The following is a 16,481-nucleotide window of genomic DNA, read 5'->3' on the forward strand; positions in this document are numbered from 1 at the left end:
CGGACGGGGCTCCCCCGCTACTCGCTCTGGACAACGTCCCCCTCACCACCACCACCCCCGGCCCCACGGGAGCTTTAACTCCAGTGGAAGAAGTCCGCGGGAGGAAGCCCGGGGGCAAAAGAGCGCTTTGCAGCTCTCAGCCGCTTCTTCACTTAGTGCGAGAGAGAGCGCGGTGCCGCGGACGGACGGCGAAGCAGGAGGTCCCCCGTCGGCAGAGTTATTTTTGCTCCGTAAGTGGAAAACGAAGGCCCCCGGAGTCGTTTGCGTCGAGACGGCTCCAAAACCGCAGCTCAAAACGCCACCCGTGTCCCTTGTCACCCCCGCGCCCGTCCCCGCTGCCATCACCACCGTGGCCGTGCGGTCCCCAACACAGCCGACAGAGAAGATGCGCCCGCTTCCCCTCCGTGCACCGCCACCTCCACGCCATTTCGGTAGGAAAGTAAAGATCGGAAAGGTGTTTTGGGAGGAATGTTCCCCACCCCCCTGCAGATCTGGAGGGAAAAGAAAAAATAGCATAGGACCCAAAAGGGGGAAGGTCATGGACCAGAAGAAGTCATAATGGCCCTTGAAAGCTCTGAGTAATAGGAAATGAGTTTTAAGACGAAGTTCTGCTGTTTGAGTTGCGTTTTGTTCACGTTAAAAGAGAAAGAGCCTGGCACTCAACAGAAATTAAACATTAATTCTATGAAAATCAATCAAACTAGTACATAAGGGAAATTAGTAATGCTCCCTTTTTAGGCTTTTCATGAAAATACTTCACAAATATCACTGGGGCTTCCAGAATATCACCACCTACTGTGATGCGAGGAATACATCAAACTACAAAACAACTTCTATAAAAGAAAATGCTTAAAAAATGACAAGCACCAAAAATTTCTTTCACCTAAAACATCATTAAAAATGAGAGAAAAACAATAGTTAGATTCTAGTGAAATGAAAATATTTTTTAAGGGGAATAGATTGGCATGACCTTTCTTCCAATTATAGCAGTAACTTCAAAGGTACAGACTCTAATGGCTGACAAAACAGAAAATGGTGAGATGCTGAGTGTTTAGATTCTCTTCTAAAAAATTGCTAATGCCTACAAGCGGATGTGGATTAATTTAAGGAGAAATTGCAAGGGCACGGTACCTCTCAAGGCCAAAGATGTGACCTCAGAACTCAACTGGGGGGGATACACCCATTATAAAACTGTCTGTTAAAGCAGGGATCCTTAGGACAGTTAGCAAAAAAAAAGTATGTTTATGTTTTTGGGGGACTAGGGCAAAGAAGGCATGAAAGATGTTTCTTAAAATAAGCTTTTCTTCATTTTCTTATAAGACTGTATATTATCTTCTTGCATAATAGAAACCCTGAGATAAAGTTTCAGTCATGTGGACATGACAAGCTCCTACAGCAATGTCACGCTCAGAAAGAACGATGGAATTACACATCTGGTAGGAGGACCGCTGCCTTTCAACCACAACAGCGGTCACCAAAGTCTAACTAGTGTTTTCTATAGCATGTGCTGTCTAAATGTTTGTACAAAATAATGGAAAATACTCATTTTAAAGTACTCCGGGATGTCTCAGTTTGGTAAGAATGGTACTGACAACATTTTGGAAGCTAGTACGCAACACTGGATATTGTTCAATAGAGAAGGGTGATGGAATATCCCATACAACACAGTATGCTGTACAGTACTGCAAGCAGAGATAGGGTTCCCCAGCCAGCCTGGATGCGGGTGCCTTGAGGGAAGCAGAGCCGGGGCGTGGAGGCTGTTGTCAGTAATAGCTGCGTATGTTCCCTCACGGAGAGCCCGGCCTCCACCTCTGTCCGCCTCCCAGCTCCTCTTAGAGCAAACAGGCACAGACAGAAAGCTGAACAACAGGCTGCAGTGAACTCAAACTTGGGGTTGGCTGAGATCATTCCGGTAATTCAGCCAAAAGTCGAGGCAGCAGGATCATCTACTGACCTGGACAAACTGCAGTCCCTCAGACAGGATAAGCCAGAGGTTTGTTCTAGTGGGTCTGGTAAAAGTGGTAACACTCACAGGAATCAGCCCGGTGTTTCTGGTGAGCTGCAGGGGCCTTGGAATGCGAGTGTCCTGTGCCAGCAGAGCCTGTGGCCAGGGTGTCCCTGTTCCACAGCTCTGGAGCTAACCCCAGATTGCTCCCGGGCTTTATTTTCTTTTGTGGAGAAAAATGACATTTTGGAGGCTGAAAGCTGGAATGGAAACAATACTTGAGTTCTTGAAATCTCCCGTGGGACTGAATGATCTTCTCTCCGTGCAGCTCAAGGGTCAGTCTGCTGCATCTCAGACGCTCTGAAGCCTTTATTCCCAAAGCCCTTGTGACCCTTTACCAAAACATGGGTGTGCTGGTAACCTGACTTCCATCAATGGAACTGCACTCAGCACTCCTGCTCACCCCACCACGCTGGCTACATTTAGACTAGTAGAAGTACAGGAATAGCAGCCCTATTGCTTTCCAATCTCCAGCAGATATTTTTCCATTAAAACACACCATCCAAAAAGTTTTGCAGAGCTGTGCGCTTGATCTACAAACGCTGTGACAAAACCGATCTTTCTCAGCTTCTGCTATGTATAATCCTAAGAACAATACTCATGTAATAAAACTTTCCTAGTAGAGTTAGAAAAGGTACTTTGTGGGCAGAGTAGTACAGTTCCCAAAACTCACATTAAGAGATTTTGGTGACTTCACCAAAAAGCTTTTGCTTCATTAAGAGACCAAACTCTCATGAGGAAAACACGGGCTGAATCTGCGCCTTGACCTAAAAGTAATGCTGCTGGGCAGGGGCACAGGGCATCATCAGGTTACCACCTTCTCCTGGCTGAACTCAATCCCACTGCTTCTCTTCTAGAAGAAGGCAGTCACCTGACCAAGCACAGAAAGATTCAGCAAGTGTTTTTCTTTTTAGAATCTCTTACTACTGTTGCTGAAGATGATCTTGCTGGTTGGTCTCTCACACCATTACCCATCATGGTTCGTATATGAAAATACTATGTAAAAAATGGCACCTTCTTGTTCATACCACAAATATTCGAGGGAAAAAAAGCACAAGATCTATAAATCATTAAAAACTTGCCAAAAATGTAGACATCTTTTGATACAAACCAGTGCACTTTGCTATAGGAGACGCCCCACCCATCAATTCCCAAAACTGTAAGGAAAGAAAGAACATGGCACAGCTGAAACAACAACCTGTGACTACCCAGAAGAAAGCTGGCCCTCAGCCAGTGAGCTAATTAAGCTGTGTAAGAAAAATTTTAAAAGTCACTTGGAGCTGACAGTGACACCAGGTTTCATCCAGAGCAACAACATGACTGTCTCCCTCAAACACACCACTTACTTGAAAAACACTCCCGTGCCAGACACCCCTCATTTAATTAGTATGGAAACGTTTGATATCTCAAACTCGTTTGATGGTCCTGCAAGCAATGCATAGAAATGCATTAAATACAAGGGTGGCACCGAGTACCTGTGCGTAATGCTGTGAAGAACAGAACATAGCAACTACTGTAAAAAAATCGCGCTATTAAACCCATGCAAAAAGCATTTAAACTGCGTGTGTGCTCTGTGTGACAGACAGATGGACAGGCAGGTAGAATTATCATTACATGTGTATTAACTTAGTAAAAATATATATGAAGCATAAGTAACCAGTTTAAAATGGCACTTGCACTGAAAGATACATACGTTAAAAGGTATTCCACTTCAGGGAGGATCAGCGCCAGAACAGATACGATCAGTGAAAAGTGAAAAAAAAAAAAAAAAAAGAGATTGGGTTAAATTCAAATGAAAGGGAACGAATTCTTCCCAACACCCGAGGAGGTACGACCATGCAAAAATGCCATTGCTGAGGTATCCCCTTGTAGCACCTACGGTGAATCAGCTCCCAGTATTACACTGCACGACTGACAGCAGCTAAGTGCCTCCTTTCGCAGAGGTACTCGTAAAAGAAGGGAAAAGACAACAACCACAACCAAGAGAAATGAGAGACTCTTTGCTGTAAAGCTCATCGGCTTTTCCAACTGGTCTAATAAAACTCTTGCCCTCCAATTTTCTCTCCCAAGAGAAGTAAGAAGTTTTTATGAACTTGAGTCAAGGTATTTGGAAATTTGGCAACGTCTGCAGAAACCAGCCTGCCAGTGTGGAAAAGAAAGCTAAATCATTCTGATACTACCCTGAGCACAGGATCAGGAAAATAATTTTTTTTCTATAATTGATTTTATTTTTCTGTCCTCAGGAAAGTCATTTAATTCATCAATGGACGTGAGTCCAAACTCATCACAAGAGCTGAAACTGAACTAGTCTTTATTTATACTAGTTTGAGATTAACAGAGTGTTTAAAGACACAAGTTGTAGGTAGCACAGGAGAGCTCCAAAACTATCCTAACTTGAGCCAAGGTCAAGTTGCTTCAAGAAAGAAAAGGTGGAAATGCTCCACCTCTGTTCTTATTGATGCCAAACAGTTTCTAGCTCCAGAGACTAACATATATTACTTCATAAGAAGAATTTGTACCTCCTTGGTATGCCAACCTGAAAGCAAAAACAACTATGTCTTTTTCTCTACTCCCCCAGCAAAAGAAAAATGCAAAACAAGTACATAAAATGCATAAGAGAATTAAAGAGACTTATAAAAGCCTCCATGCAGTTACTATGTTTACAGTGATCAATTAAGCTGTAGGCATTTTCCACTTTACAATGTAAAGATAATTTTCAAGTATTTGAGGGATGGGGTGGAAAAAGGACAAGGTGAAAAATAAAACTTTAAAGACGAATTAATAATAAATAAATAAAAGTTTAAAGATTAATTAATAAAGCAAATTGCAGACTAAATATAAACTGAAATGCTGGAGAGCTTGTAGCCCTGCTTTGACTGATATGTCGCTTTCAGATGGCTTCCAGTTTTCAGAAGACACAATGGAGTCATATATTTCCCCTTTCAGAGCTAGTCAATGCCTTTGATATTTTTTCAGAAAAGCACAGGAGTGCACAGGAAGGATAAATAACACAACTTCTGCTGTATTTACGTGGCCGTGGTGCTGTTCTCCTAAGTGCAACTTTAATAAACATCAATAAAATAAGCACGACACTCTCTTCTCCAACTTTAATCAAATAAGTTAAGACAAAACAGTTGTACCCAACTTCAAGGTTGGGTTTTTTTTTTTGGTCTAAGTTAAATATTTTAAACAAATGTTTAAGAGCAACCAGGTCATCGTGTGTTCCCAGGGAAATGTTCGGTGTTGGCAGAGGCACAGGTGGAACTTTTCCACCTTCCTCTTCTTGAAGTGATCTTGGCCCTGGGTTAAGACAGAAGAGTTTTCCAGCTCCTTTTACTTGTGCTGGTAGCAATGTTCCCTAGGAGCCCGCCCTGCTGGCTCAGCATTTCGATATTAAGTTTAATCCACAAACCTTCCTGCAGTTGGCACCCCGTCTACATCTCAGTTTTTTCTCTTTTCACTGATCATATCTGTTCCTATCAACGCCTAGAAGCATCCTCAACAGGCTCCTCAACAGGGTAGCACCAGGAGGAAAAGGACATCTCTTATTTCCCAGGACTCACTACCATCTGCCAAACACGTTTAGTTTATGTACAGATGTTACAGTTGTAATGTGCAGGCCTGAATTAACAAGAAAATTGTTTTATATAATGAGTACGAAAATAGTATATATTTTGGAGAGAAATCTCTCCAACTTTAAATGCACACAAACCATACCTGAAATTTTTAAAAAACAAAATTTAGAGTTGCATACATTAGTTTTTCAAAGCAAATGAGGAGTCTGAGGCTTCTGGTTTTGGGTGTTTTATGGTACACCTCTAAATTGGTTTCTCATAGACCCATTAAAAATTCCATCCCCAATCCCATTTTGGTGATTACACAGAACATCTGGCTGGATTAAACACTATAAAGAATTCCTCTTTTCTGATATTTCTTCATCTAAAAATATCTCCTGTAGTCCTCCTCTCGTATGGCTAGATAAATCCATTTATTCGGGGTACGGGCAGAATGCAGGAAGCCAGGTGGCCCCAGGAAGAACAACTGGTGCCAGGTGGAGTTACACCACAATGACACCAGTGCAAAAGATGGACTTACTTAAACTGCTTCGCTCTGCTGTGCCTTTATAATTTCAAACATGAGTAGAAATCTGGGAAACCAAGGTTATTCAACTCCTTTATTACTAGTTATAACAAGATTGTAGAGACATTATCATAGATATTATTGGTTAATTAAATGCTGTCTGGTGCTATCTCCACATAATACTCAATTTCTGAGAGGGAGTCTATGCTAATGGATTATTAATGATTTTTTATTAACATCTCTTTTACTAAAAAAAAAAATAAATAATGCAGGTTGTCAAATAGTGGTCAGAATGAGAATAGACATGTCGATTTTTAATTTTTTTTTTTTCCTTAAGATAGACTGGCTAAAATCAAAATTAAAGTCTTTATCAGAGAAATGCATTTCCCAGGTGAGAATTAACTTCCTCAGACCACGTAAGGGAAGCCCTGACTCCAGGGCAGGATCACCTTTTACCTGTATCAGACCCGGGAGATGTCTGTCCAGCCTCTCCTTCAGGATGTCCCTCAGTTCAGCTTTTTTTCTCTTCTTCTCTTTCTTTCTCCCTTCACATAAAATAGACTCCGATCCATCACCGTTCTTCCCAATAGAAAGCTTTGTTATACGGCTAATCTTCGCAGCAGCAATTTAAACCTGTAACTGCTGTTCTGCGCCTTACAGATCGATTTGAGTGAGTGGAAGCCAACACAGCTGCTCTTGGAGAAGAGGAAGGCTCTTCGGTCCCTACCGCCTGGTGCCTTATTCTCTCGCTTGCTGTAGTTCCGAAAACAACTGGTGGATATAGATTTTCAACCTGTATGACTTCTATAAGAAGTTGAAGGCCATCCCTCCTGGGCAGACTTCACAAAGCTTGAAAGGCACCCAATTTTCTAAATCTAAATGAACAATCCTCTACTTTTTTCCTACCTGGACTGATGAATTCAATAGATTCAGAGGGCATAACTTACTTCTGGGTTTAATTTCCCTCTCTTATTTATAATGCCAAAATTAGCATAACAAACAAAACAGAAAGGGAGCAGGAGGTGGGACCTGGTGCCCTTTGGGGAATGTGTTGTTCTGCAGAAGCAGAGAGCGTCCCCGTGCCCTACCCTCTGTGCAAACAGCTGCATAGCCAGTCAAAGCTATAGATACACACAAGAAAGGAAAACGTAGCAGAAAGAAGGTGCCAAATGTACTGCATCCTTTGGACAACAACAGTAACATCTGTGCTCCCAAAGAATTATGAAGATTAGCTCGCAGTTACACCATCACATACAAGTTTCCAGAATTTTTCAGCACAGCAAACTATTGAACCCAATCCCGTTTCCACTGAAATCAGTGGTAAATTCCCAAAGCAAACAGGAGAAGTAATTTTGCTTTTGAGCAGGAAAACATTCCTTGGTGGAACAAAAAATATCCATCTCTCAAACTTTCAGGCTGAGTTATTTTACTCAGAACTGCTGCAATACATTTTGCTCCTATACACCCTCCCAAACACTTAAGGCACACACAAGATGGTTTGTATTTAAGCAAAGAAAAAAATTTTGATGAAATGTGGAGTTTATGTATAAAGTGTATGCCTATGTAGTGTACACAGGTTGAGGAAAGAGATTGTCGCCTGTTGATTTGAAGGTAAGTTTACTATAAGATTTCCAAAATATAGTGTTTAACATGGTCATCATTAAAATCTCTGTATTTTTCTCCTGGATTTGTTGAGTTCCTTATCATGGTCATAGATGCTTTTATCAAGTTTCAAAGCTAGAATAACGAGTACTATGAAGTCAAAAGGAATATGACAGAAAGCAAGGAAATTAAAATCCTTAGTATTAAGAAATTACATCAGTGATGTCATCAATGGATCAGTAAATTCAGGGGACACAAAGCAGACCTGAAGAAGGAACACAAAAATGCAAGACCATAACATCAAGTGCAGAAAAAAATAGTCACAGGTATATGATAGAAAAAGTACCCTGAAAGCAGTGATGCTGAAAGAGACTGAGGCATCATGCTAAATAATCTACAGAGCAGAACTCCCAGTGTGAAACGATGAGAGAGAGGAGAGCTGGCTGTGCCTCCAGGGAAGGAGGCAATGCACTGCTGTGCTATTGCCCCTGTTCCAGGGTCCACACACTGAAAGGAGAGTTAGGAAACTGAAAATATCCAGAAAATGACTGAAAGACTCACTGAAGGCCTCAAAAACCTGTGTCCGTTTCTTAGCTCTGAGTCCAAGGTAAGGGATGAGTTGATCATGGTCTGTAAACACCAAGAGATAAAATTACAGTATAAAAGATAGTCTGTAAATAAAGATATTACCCAACTGCAACACCAAAAGCAAAAGCCGTTCAAATTCAAAACGAGAAGGACAATTGTATGGAAAAGTTAAATGGTAACCATAAATGCCTGACCAGCTTCCCAGAAGACGTGGTGGGTACTCAGGCCCTGCAGTCTTCAAGGCAGGACCCGTGGTCCTATGTGCAGGTACGTGCCAGCTCAACCCACAGCTGTGAATCGGATGCAGAGAGTTCTGGGCACTACTCCGTGGTGATCAGACATCGGAGTCACAGTAGCCGTTCTGGCCTTTACATTGGCAGGGGATAGCAGGACATAGCTTTCAAATAAGAACATCTTCATAGGAAAGCTAAATTCCAATACTAATTGCAAGTTATCATTGTAAGAGATTTTAATTGGTTTAATACAATCTGAAGCGTGTTTGGGCTGCCGCACACGTCCTGTTCTTACTGCATCTGAACTGGGTAAAAAGGCTGCTGTCCCAGACAAGTCCCAGATATTCACCATTATTTTTCTAGTTAGGAGTTACCACTTTTCCCCCATGTCTCTCTTCCTTCGCCCTAATCACTCCCTAATAGTGCTTTCCAAATGAGCAGGCCCACAATCATGCTTTTCAAGCTTTTAAATTAGCCTAGCTCATTATAGTTTTGACAAGAAATCACTCTTTTTTCTCCCCCCAGGTTTGTTATACAGCGCTGCCCCATATTTGTACGGGGAAGTCTTGTAACCTCTTTGCAACACCACCATTCACCTTCTCAGTAACTGGCTGTGTAGAGAGGGGTCTGCACAGATGGTTGATGACCATATGAGAATGCCATATCTGTTAAAATATTTTCCCATGCTCAGTTTGGTCATTTAAGAGTTACTCTAGTAGAATTACTTATACTTTTGCATTCTTATTTTTTTATAATACAGCTATGTTGAGGACACAGTGTCAGCAGTACATACTATTTTATGAATCACTGACATTTTTTCAAAGACGTTACGCAGTGTTGCAGAGGAAACAATAAGTATGATGGAGAGATTTCTAGACTTTTTAAGAGACTCCAGACCACAGCAGATCGCAGACGTTTCTTCTAAACATCAGGAGAAAACCAGCTGTCAGCTCTTCCCATATGAGCACTACTGTACAGATTTGCAGCTGCCTAACGTCCACAGGCACAAACATTTTCAAATTAGGGATCCCTTCAGCAAATCTGCAGTCTTCCAAACAAAGCTAAACAAATCATTGCTTGGAGCGCACAATACCAATCCAAAGCACGAATACATGTTATTTCAATTTTCAGCGACGACAGGTTTGCTAATATACCCGTGAAACTGAAGCCCGAAACTAATGCTTGTGTAAGCAGCCTCTCTACATGTGACTGTATCCCAGCTGACCTCAATATCTGTGGACTATTTGCAGGGACTCCTGGGTGGACCTGTACTTAACACCTTCTGCTGGTGATATGAATTTGGGTCCTTTTTTTCTTTATAAACCATCAGATGACTCCAGGCGTGCTAAGCCGCGTGGGTGTGAGGGGAGAACAAAGATCATGCAGAAGCGACTGCCTATTTGCTGGTTTTAACCAAGGGTTTAATTCCTTTTGTATTAGTCACAAGTCGCGATATTAACAAAATACATAGATAATCCCATTTTGACAAAACATCGCTGGGCTGTGGGAAAAAGAAACTACCTCTTCCTGTAACTGAGCTTGCTTTGAACTTCCAGGAGCTGCATTTCTTTAATATGAAAAGCTGAGAAGTAAAAAATAATATCTTAAATACTTATTTTATTTTAGGAAAGCATTTACTTTTAAATATGAGGATCGAGATTGTTTCCTAAATTTACTTTCAGGTCAGGTTGTATGGTCACCTCATGGTTGGGGTGGAGGAAAGCAGGGAAGAGGTTGCACAAGAAGACAGGGAACCCGCCCTGCTTCGCTCTTATTCTCCTACAGAAGCGCCAAAGCAGGGGCTGTCCTTTCCCCGCTCCCAAAGGCAAAAGTTTTCTATGAGAAAAAGTCATAAAGATAGGAAAACAGCTCTGATCCCCGTTCCTGCAGGCTTGGGGGTTAGAGCTGGCCAGCCTACGCGCTGTAACTCAACAGGAGTGCTCCGTTCGCAAAGCCAGCGGCTCCGGGGGGGCGCTGGGGGCTGGGCAAGCAAGACTTCTGCGGCAATTGCACAGGCAAACTCTTAACAGTGCAAATATAAGAGCAGTGGCTTTTGTGCAATCTGGGAACACGCATGGAAGAAACAATCTGTTCAAACCTCCCTCCCAATGGAGGGAAGGTCAGAGGCATGCCCAAACTGCATTTTTTCAAAGGGTTGTTTTTTGCCTTAAATGCCACACTCTGCTGCAGGGATTTCAAGCCTGATACAGCCTGTGAAGCACCTTGCAACCAGAAAATTCTTCCATGGCCCATGATTTCTTTGTGATACAGCATTTTGAAGACAGTGATGTTTTCATACCTCACTCTTGCTCAGAGCAGGAAAAGAAGCTTTTTTTTTTTCCTTTTCTTTTCCTTCCTCTTATAAGAGAAAAATAGCCCTACTGAGATCCACTGGATACAGAAATTTCTCAGCAGGGAAAACTACAGGGAATATTACGATCCCTGCTGGGAGGAGCAATTCCATTAGAGAGGACCTACATTTCTCCTTTGGGAAGGGATATACGGTAATATAAGACAGGTCACCAAGATGGCAGTGTTGGGGAATCACTCTGCGCACAGAGAAGCTCTCCCTCTTCAGGTACCGGTCCCAGCAGCTCTGCCCAAGCAACTCACACTTCCACCACTTCTTTGCAGACTTCCATTCTCTGAAGCTAAGCCCTTCAAAGACACCAGTTCCCAACACCGCACCTTCCTTTCCCAGCCAACACACTACTAGCACTTACCAGCAAAACTTACCAACAGCATTTGCTTTCTGGTGGCCTCTTGCCTTCTTAGTGTTTTAAAGATCTCCTTCAAAATACCGATACCACCAGCAGACGATGATTTGTTCTGGCAGTATAATGCTCTGGAGCTCACATGTGTGGGCCCATAATAGTTCTGCTTTGGAAGCAGACCTCCTCGAGGGGGCAGTGAATTCAGTGCTCTCCCCCAAGCCTTCTGTGGAAGCTGAAGAAGGAGGTCACAGTACACATCCATCTGTGGTCACAACCTCAGAAGACTCATGTGATACCAATGCTGTTGTCAACCGCTTCTTTCCAACCTCGTTGCACAATATGTCATTTTCAGTAAGCAGTGGCATTTCATGGACTTTAAATCATAATGTCTTTTTTTGTTGTTGTTGTTTAACTTCATTCATCTCTCTTCCTATAAGCCTGACATCACAACAGCCAAACTCTCAGTTTTCCATTAAATAGATGGTCCACAAGTAACGAACTTGGGTTTGTTGGCGCTGTACTGTAATTTCACAGTGCTAAGTATAGATCAGAGTCTGACTCCTCAGCATTTTTCAGGAGCTTCTGTATTATTTTAACACCATACTCTTGTTATCCCTGGTAGGATGAGAGGTTACAGTCCAAACCCAGACTTCCCTGCAAATTGCTAGTTTTCTTGTTTGCAGCCTCTTGTCAGAGATTTCTCCGTGACGTACATCACCTCTGGTTCGAGAGACATCCACAGTCACCTGTTTATTCTTCTAGCAAATCTTCATCTGAACTAATGATCTAAAAAACACCTTTGAGAGTTTTCCAGGCAGCATCTGCAGATCTTGGGCTGCAGATCTCAGGCCTTTTTTTCCCTTGCTTATTAACATACTGTATTCTTACAGCTGGTGGAAAAATGTCATCAATAGGGTGACCGGTGTGCAGGTTGTCTGGGTTGCTCTGACCTTCTTTGAGGGAAAAGTCATCCCAGGTAGGAATGCCACAGCATCTCAGGCTTCAGACTCTAGCAATAGGCTGTTGACTCAGTTTCAAGCAGACAGTTAGGGTTTATTGGTTTGGCTTTGGGTGGGTTTGGTTGTTTTGTTGTTGGGTTTTTTTTTTCAATAAATGATTTCCCCATCACTACCTTGGAAGCAGCACTGTTCTGAGTTGCAGTTGTGGCGGACTTGGTCTCATCTGAGATGACACTCACGTACCAGCCCAGACTAGCCCCAGTCTTGTGCCACCCTCTTAAGTCTACTTCATCCCCTTGCCCACAGCATTTTTAACAAAGTAAACACTCAAGGTACTTTGGCACCCATTAAAAGCAAATCAGTACTATGAGCACTGAAATGACTAATAGTCATTAAGTGCTACTCATCACAGTGGGAAGTATTACGTAATGCATATCCACGGAAAATTTTACAACCCTGGTTAAGTAGAAAAAACCAAAACAACAAACAGCTCCTAAAAAGAGCTCATGTTAGAGACCGGGTCAAACCATGTTAAATTTGCATTCTGTTTTCTCATTTTGATTTACAATCTTCATATGTTTTTTTCTTTAACGCTTAGGAATTTTCCTGATAAAGCATTTGAAAATGTACTTTTTGCTTTCCTTAAACATTTCTGGGCTGATTTGGTTAAGAACCTCATCAAAATATCCTCTGTGACTCTACATGGCAAAGCCTAACCAGGAAAGACTGAGGACCAAGCTGAGGAAACTCCTCCCTTCTCCCATTAGGAACAACTACTGAAGGCCAGCCCAAATTTGGGGCTCAAAAAAAAAAAGTTTAGCTGCCAGATGAAAATATTCAAGGTGTCCTTGGCATCAAAGAGAAGCATGTCACATAAGTGTAAGATTTCACTGCGTCTTCAGTACCTGCTGTGGTATTTTGAACACACCTTTCAAAAAAATCAGTCTTGATCAGTTTTGCCCTCACTTTCCTGTGGGGATTGAAGCTGCTGCATCCAAGCGGAGAACAAAGCTTGGGAAAGGGCTCTTCCTGGAGACATCACAACAGAATAGTACAGGAGTACTGCAGATAGGATTTTGGTGCAGAGGAATCGTGGTGAAAAGCACAAACGAACAGACATGCGTTGGGAATAGCCCATTTCCTTCACCAGCACCTTCCCGATAGAACAGCAGAGATGAGGAGGCACAAAAGGAATTAAGAACCAAAAGTAATTAAAAAAACAACATTCTTAGACCCTTTGCAACCTTAAGGATGCAGTCAAGCCAAATATATATATGTCTTCCTGAAATTTTGAATATGATTTAATAAAATATTTGGCTTGCTAAGTGTCTAAGTTTTTGAGACTGGTAAGTATTTTGTCTTATAACAACTCGTGCATAGCCAAGCTGACTTATGCTTGTATATCTCAATTTCCTGATATTACTATGAAGCCATTACTTTAGTCTTGATCCTTTTACAAGTCTTTCTAAAACATCCTGCCTCTGCTCCAGTCCTCCTCATGCTTTTTCTGCTCTGCACTTACCCCTCTCAGAAAATAAGAGCATAACTGGTAGTCAAGAAGAGTTCAGGGATCTGAGCACTTCCCTAGACTCATAACAAAAATGACTCTACAAGGCTACTGAATCCTCAGAATACAAAGGAAACACAACATGCAGAAAAGCTCCTGTTTTTTCCCTCCCCAAACTGCAAAACAGCAACAGCAAAGATGGTTTTTCTGGCTGGAGAGAAGGCCAGCTTCAGAAGGCTATTCATAGAAGAGCAATTTCCAAAATTTGAGTCATCTGTACTGGGTGACAGTCAGCCACCATTTATTGCCCAGAACAATGTTGCATAGTGTTATTCAGTACAACGCTCTGCAGTCATGTCCAGTTTCTCAGACCTACAGTTATATTTGTTTCTGCCCTTCTCTATAGCACAAGCTATAGAAAGATCCTTTTCTGTCTCCCCTACCTCATCCTCTCCCCTCAAATATTTTTCTTACTTTCATTTAGTCTTGTGGTCTTTATGTAATATTTCTGGGTTTTCAGAGCTCTTCTAGTCTATGCGCATGGTTTACAAAATATCCCTTTAGCCTTTTTATGCAGAGCCATGTTTGCAAATGGATGAATCATAAACCTCATACTTTTTTTTTTAGAAATAATTTCTACTGAAAATCCAGAGGACTTGCAGTTTAGCTGGAGAGTTCACGGATATCTTATATCTGGTGGAAAAGAGAAACTTGAGGTAAAACTTCCGCTGTCCTGGCAACATTCAGAAGTAAATCGGGGGTGGGGGGGAGAACCGAGGAGATGACAAGACAGTTGACTTGCAAGGAAATGCTTGGGTCACTGGGAACTTGCCTGTTTTCAGGTGCAGTTCCACCATAAAATTAGAATTGTAGGGATTAAAAAAAAATAAAAATCTCACTCCAGTGTCTGCCAGAAGAAACAAACTGAATTGTCCTCTTCATTGGGAAGAGCTACGCAGAGATCAAGGGTACGACTGCTTGAGAAGTTCATGGAAGTTACTGAATTGATGAGGTCAAATTGCTCCATCACTGAATGCCTTTGACATTGAGTGAATAAAATGTTTGTTCCCAGTCTAGAACTACTGACTTGCGTAGCAATCATGTAGCCAACCTAAGTGACCTTATTTGCAGAAAGAAAGTCGGCACAATGGGGTAGGCAGAACCTTAAAGCAGAGCTGGTTCTGCTCGTACGGGCTGCCAGGCGAAGGCTGGAGCAGGGGAAAAGCTGCCAGTAGGAAAGGCAAAACCGGGATAAATTGTGCAAAGAGCTGCTTTTAAAATAGAGTTGCCTCCTGTCTGGGTGAGTTGGCATGGGGAGCACAGGGAATATGCTGAAGAAGGTGAGACCGAGTCCTGGAGAGGGACCTCTATTTCAGAGGGCACCACTCCAAGGGTGGCAAAGCCCAGGAGGTGGATGGTAGCGCTGGTTGCCTTCTCTGTGCTGGCTTGTGCACCTCCCGCACTCTGTGAATCAGATAAAAAGCCCCTTGCAAAAGCCAGTGTTTGCTTCTCCTGTTAACCTTCTGCAAGGACAAACTGTAAGCAGTGCTTCACAGAGGCAATTTCAAAGGGACGGGGACACTATGAACCGGCAGCAGCTGGCAGGGTCTCAGTCCTTGCGGACAGTCACAATCTGCCCAAAACCAAGGGTTATGGAAATCCTATTGAAAGAGCCCATCTTTCCAGTTAGCTGCCCATTTAATTTAGCATAACAAGCAACCAAGAAAATCTTTTAAGTGTCTTACAAAATCATATTTATATTTTTCCTAAACAAACCTCAAAGATTACAGAATCCGCTACCCTCAGTTTACATAGCAGTGAAAGCAAATCGGTATGTTTCAAAATGTATTTTATATTCTAAATATTTTTAACAAAAATCCACGCTCCTCAAAACAGATTAGAAGAAGGTGATTTCCACCCTTCATTGAAACATCCAGATACAAAAAATGCGAAAGAAACTTCCACAAAAGGAATAACAAAGAAATTCTTCACTCATCTCATGGCACCACAGCCTTCAAGAGCAAGTCCAACACTCATCTGAGAAGAAACCGTTAAGAGATACTCAGGTGTCTCTCACCAGATATCCTCATTTCCTCATGGTAAGTTCAGGTTCTTCAGGTGTTCAAACACCTAACAGTATTCTTATTTGCAGCCAGACAAGCTTAAACAGCTGCCACATCCCACCCCAGCATGTGATGACTGACCAAGCTGCAGAAGAGCTGTCTTTCTGATTCTAAAAAACTCTGCATCGAAAAAAGGCACACATCTGTTCCTCTTGCAGTGGTTGGTGTTTAAGTGTGTTTCATCCATTAAATTAAAAACCTGCTTTTGCCTTAAGAGTTGAAATTTGATGATGCTTTTGTCTGGCTGGTCAGGTGCCAGACTGCCCTTTTCCAGGGGCCCCACTGTGGGTCCGCAGTGGAAGAGGATAGTGGCTCTTTGCTGAGGAGACAGCCCCTCTCCCCCCAGAGCTTCAAGGTCTGTGATTCCCTGCTTGCAAATTTATAAACCAGCTTATAAACTGATAGCAACAATGCAGATCAGGGACAAATGCTCTAGTTTCCTTCCCCATTTAAAGTTCTCTTTTTATTATTTTAAATAATGATTTGCTCAAGGCATCAAAACCAAGGCTGACACAGGATAAGAAACTCTCGGCTTGTTTCTGTCATCTTACAAAGACAGTTTAAATCTACTTTTTAAGAGGCATTTCTAATCCTCCAAGTTTCTTCAGCCTAATTCCCCCTGCCAGCACAGTGCCTAGTCTCCAAGATTATATTTATTCTTTATCTGGTT

At 42.2% G+C, this 16,481-nt stretch overlaps 1 protein-coding gene across 1 annotated transcript in view; it reads right to left on the minus strand.

Moving 5' to 3' along the window:
- MOXD1 (monooxygenase, DBH-like 1) overlaps positions 1-16,481 on the minus strand; it is a 71,039-nt gene that overhangs the window by 53,823 nt on the left and 735 nt on the right. The gene's annotated exons all lie outside the window — the stretch shown is intronic.

Source organism: Charadrius vociferus, unplaced genomic scaffold, assembly GCF_000708025.1.
Source record: "Charadrius vociferus isolate BGI_N301 unplaced genomic scaffold, ASM70802v2 scaffold82, whole genome shotgun sequence".
NCBI classification, from domain to species: Eukaryota; Metazoa; Chordata; class Aves; order Charadriiformes; family Charadriidae; genus Charadrius; species Charadrius vociferus.